The sequence below is a fragment of the Bos indicus x Bos taurus genome, chromosome 23 (assembly GCF_003369695.1).
Source record: "Bos indicus x Bos taurus breed Angus x Brahman F1 hybrid chromosome 23, Bos_hybrid_MaternalHap_v2.0, whole genome shotgun sequence".
NCBI classification, from domain to species: Eukaryota; Metazoa; Chordata; class Mammalia; order Artiodactyla; family Bovidae; genus Bos; species Bos indicus x Bos taurus.
The window spans coordinates 17,269,126-17,273,891 of record NC_040098.1 but is presented as its reverse complement, the minus strand read 5'-3'; the positions used below and the strand labels follow the sequence as shown (position 1 = coordinate 17,273,891).

The window sequence follows — 4,766 nt, the reverse complement described above, 5'->3', positions numbered from 1 at the left end:
CCAGAAGGGACTACCCTTAATATGTATGCAAGCGACTCATGTTTCATTACTAGAGAAAGTGAAAGTTGAAAGATCAGTTCAGTTCAGTCGCTCAGTCATGTCCGACTCTATGCAACCCCATGGACTGCAGCACGCCAGGCTTCCCTGTCTATCACCAACTCCCGGAATTTGCTCAAATTCATGTCCATCAAGTCAGTGATGCCATCCAACCATCTCATCCTCTGTCATCCCCTTCTCCTCCTGCCTTCAGTCTTTCCTAGAATCAGGGTCTTTTCCAATGAGTTAGTTCTTTGCATCGGGTGGCCAAAGTTTGGAGTTTCAGCTTCAGCATCAGTCCTTCCAATGAATATTCAGGGCTGATCTCCTTCAGAATGGACTGGTTGGATCTCCTTGCAGTCCAAGGGACTCTCAAGAGTCTTCTCCAACACCACAGTTAAAAAGCATCAATTCTTTGGCGCTCAGCTTTCTTTATAGTCCAACTCTCACATCCATACATGATTACTGGAAAAACCAAGTTGAAAAATAGGTGCAACTATTTCCAAAATCAGAATGTGTGGAAATTTAAATGTATGTCTAACCCATGTGACGTTGGACCGCTGAATTTTATTTATTTATTTTTTTATATGGAACGCTTCACAAATTTGCATGTCATCCTTGCGCGGGGGCCATGCTTATCTTCTCTGTATCGTTCCAATTTTAGTATATGTGCTGCTAAAGCGAGCACGGACCACTGAATTTTAATGGTGTTGCAAAAGAAGTGTTAGGACCTTAGTTGTATTATGTTCTCATGTGCGAACATAGCATGGCTTATTTAATCTATTCCTTATTGATGGGCATGTGGTTGCTTCTGATCTTTTTCTATGTGGACAATGATGCAATGATGAATTATCCCCTATATCATGTTGTCATTGTGGAGGGAAACATAGAATCTCCAGAAGTGGAAATGTCAGGTCAAAGGGTAAATGTACTGTAAATTTTGGAAATATTGTCAGTTGGTTTTTATTATGGTGTGTCACTTTAAAAAATTTTTTTATTTTTGGCTGTGCTGGGTCTTTGTTGCTGTGTGCGGGCTTTTTCCGGTTGTGGTGTGCAAGCTTCTCACTGTCATGGCTTCTTGTGTTGAGGAGCACGGGCTCCAGAGAGTTTGGGCTTCAGAGGTTGCAGCTCACAGATTCTGGAGCGTGGGCTCAGTCGACTGACCTATGGGCTTGTTGCCCTGTGACATGTGGAATCTTTCTGGACCAGGGATTGAACCTGTGTCGCGTGCAGCAGCAGGCGGATTCTAACCACTGGACCACCAGAGAAGCCCCACGACTGTGTCTTTTTTCACTCCTACTGACAATGGTTAAGATTACCTGATTCCCCACAGCCTTGCTGACAGAAACTACTGCTCAGTTTTTGGGGGTTTTCCTAATTTAATAGTTACCTCAGTTTCGTTTCAATTTGCTTTTTTCTTATGAGTTGAAGAAAGTTTCCTTTTACATACGTGAGGACCATTTGTCTTTTTCTATGAACTTTTCAGTTTCTGTACTTTGCTCATTTTTTTTTAAAAAGACTGATCATTTTTGGTCTCTTTGTATTGATGTATTGTAGTTCTCCATGTATTTGGATAATTAGCACTTTGTCTAAAGATGCAAGTTAAAAAGGTATTTTCCCAATTTATCATTTGTCTTTCAACATTTCTTATGGCATATTTTTCTATGTACTTAAAATTTTTGTGTATGCATTTTGAATCATAGTAAGCTCATAAAGAAGTTACGTTTTCTTCTGAGAGTTTTATAGTTTAATTTTTAATATCAAGATTTTAAAGATAGTAGTGTTTTTCCTGGTACATGATGAGAGATAGATCCAACTGTATTTTTTCCAGGTGGTTATCTGCTTTTCTCAACAACATTTATTTGAAATTGTTTTCTTGCCATGCCAATTTGAGTTGCCACTTTTTCATATACTAAGTTTTTGTATGTATTTGGCTCTATTTCTGCACTTAAATTCTACTCCTTTAGCCTGTCTAGTCAAGCAAAATTATACTGTTTTAATTATTGGGACCTATTAACATATTTTAATATCTGTTTGGGATAGCTTCATCACATTGTTCTTCAGTTTTCAAGTTTTTCTGGTTACTCTTGCTTATTTATTTTCTGGAATGAATTTAGAAACAACGTATCTATTTCTTAGAAAAAAATCTATTGGTAATTTTTTAAAGATCAGGTTAAATTTATAAACTGACTCAGAGAGAACAGACTTTTTATCATGTTGAATTTTTTTTACTAAAGAATAAGGCAAACATTTCTATTGTTCCATTCTACTTTCACTCCCATAGTAGTGTTTTGAAAATTTCCTCATAAAGTTATATATTTCTTTTTTTAAAAAATCAATCTTTAAAATATTTGCTTATTTATTTTTAGCTGCACTGCATCTCTGTTGCTGCATGTTGGGCTCTCTCTAGTTGCAGCCAGCGGGGGCTACTCTTCCTTATAGCTCTTGGGCTTCTCATTGCAATGGCTTCTCTTACTGTAGAGCACAGCATCTAGGGCGAGTGGGCTCAGCAGTTGTGGCATGTGGGCTTAATTACTCTGTGGCATGTGGGATCTTTCTGGACCAGGGATTGAACCCGAGTCCCTTCATTGCAGCAAATTTTTAGCCACTGGACCACCATGGAAGTCCCAAGATGTCTATTTCTTAGGTTGGTTCTTAAGTGTTTTATCTTTTTGTTGTTCTTGCTAATGCAGATGTGGTTTTCTTGTGCTTTTAAAATTGGTATTGTTTTATGTAAGAAAACTATTCATTGTTGTATATTAACTTTATACTTTGCAATTTATTGCATTCTTTTAATATTTGTAGTAGTTTTTCGGCTGATTCTCTTAAATATAAAATTGTATCTTTTGAAAACAGTGACAATTTTGCCATCTCTTACAATTCTTATACTTTCTTTTGTCTGATTGTAGTTCTTAATATTCTCAGTTCACTTCAGTTCAGTCACTCAGTTGTGTAGGACTCTTTGCGACCCCTTGAATCGCAGCATGCCAGGCCTCCCTGTCCATCACCAACTCTCAGAGTTCACTCAGACTCATGTCCATCGAGTCGGTGATCCCATCCAGCCATCTTATCCTCTGTCATCCCCTTCTCCTCCTGCCCCCAATCCCTCCCACCATCAGAGTCTTTTCCAATGAGTCAACTCTTCGCATGAGGTGGCCAAAGTACTGGAGTTTCAGCTTTAACATCATTCCTTCCAAAGAAATCCCAGGGCTGATCTCCTTCAGGATGGACTGGTTGGATCTCCTTGCAGTCCAAGGGACTCTCAAGAGTCTTCTCCAACACCACAGTTCAAAAGCATCAATTCTTTGGTGCTCAGCTTTCTTCACAGTCCAACTCTCACATCCATACACAACGACTGGAAAAACCATAGCCTTGACTTGACAGAACTTTGTTGGCAAAGTAATGTCTCTGCTTTTGAATATGCTATCTAGGTTGGTCATAACTTTCCTTCCAAGGAGTAAGCGTCTTTTAATTTCATGGATGCAGTCACCATCTGCAGTGATTTTGGAGCCCAAAAAAATAAAGTCTGACACTGTTTCCACTGTTTCCCCATCTATTTGCAATGAAGTGATGGGACCAGATGCCATGATCTTAGTTTTTCTGAATGTTGAGCTTTAAGCCAACTTTTTCACTCTCATCAAGAGGCTTTTTAGTTCCCCTTCACTTTCTGCCATAAGGGTGGTGTCATCTGCATATCTGAAGTTATTGATATTTCTCCTGGCAATCTTGATTCCAGCTTGTGCTTCTTCCAGCCCAGCGTTTCTCATGATGTACTCTGCATAGAAGTTAAATAGACAGGGTGACAATATACAGCCTTGACATACTCCTTTTCCTATTTGGAACCAGTCTGTTGTTCCATGTCCAGTTCTAACTGTTGCTTCCTGACCTGCATATAGGTTTCTCAAGAGGCAGATCAGGACAATATTAAATAGCAGTATTGACAGGGGGCATCTTCAGCTTATTTCTTACCTTAGCATGTGTTCTTCCATTGTTCTCCATTAAGATTGTTTCTGGTGTCTGGATTAATAAATTATGTGAATCGTGTTAAATAAATCATCCATTAATATTTCATGGGAAGTTTTTTATTTTTATTTTTTTAACTTTATTTTCTACTGGAGTATAATTGATTAATAATGTTTGTGACAGGTGAACAACGAAGACACTCAGCCATACTTGTACATGTATCCATTCTCCCCTAAACTCCCATGGTGTGTTTTTAAAAATCAAGAATGGGTTTTTACTTTTTCCCAAATCCTTATTATCACTGAGATAATTTTTTTCCTTGTTTTTATTAATATAAAACTATCAGTGATATTAAGCCATCTTTTCATTCATGGAATAAACAACTCGATTATTATTTTAAATGTATCCCTTGATTCTGAATGCTAATATTTTATTTGCAAGCTATAAGTTAAATTGCTGGGAAAAATATCAACAACCTCAATATGCAGATAATACCACTCTAATGGCAGAAAGTGAAGAGGAACTAAAGAACCTTTTGATGAGGGTGAAGGAGAGTGAAAAAGCTGGCTTAAATTCAACAGTAAAAAAAAACTAAGATCATGGCATCTGGTCCCATTTCTTCATGGCAAATAGATGGGGGGAAAGTGGAAACAGTGACAGATTTTATTTTCTTGGGCTCCAAAATCACTGCAGATGGTGACTGCTGCCATGAAATTAAAAGACGCTTACTCCTTGGAAGAGAAGCTATGACCAACATAGATAGCATA

The 4,766-nt window shown here is 38.0% G+C and overlaps 1 non-coding gene across 1 annotated transcript; it reads right to left on the bottom strand.

Annotated features, from left to right (window-relative positions):
• Window positions 1–617: 617 nt before the first annotated feature.
• LOC113882350 lies at window positions 618–724 on the bottom strand. Its single transcript, XR_003508359.1, has one exon. It is a non-coding gene; the product is annotated as a U6 spliceosomal RNA (small nuclear RNA).
• Window positions 725–4,766: the final 4,042 nt, after the last annotated feature.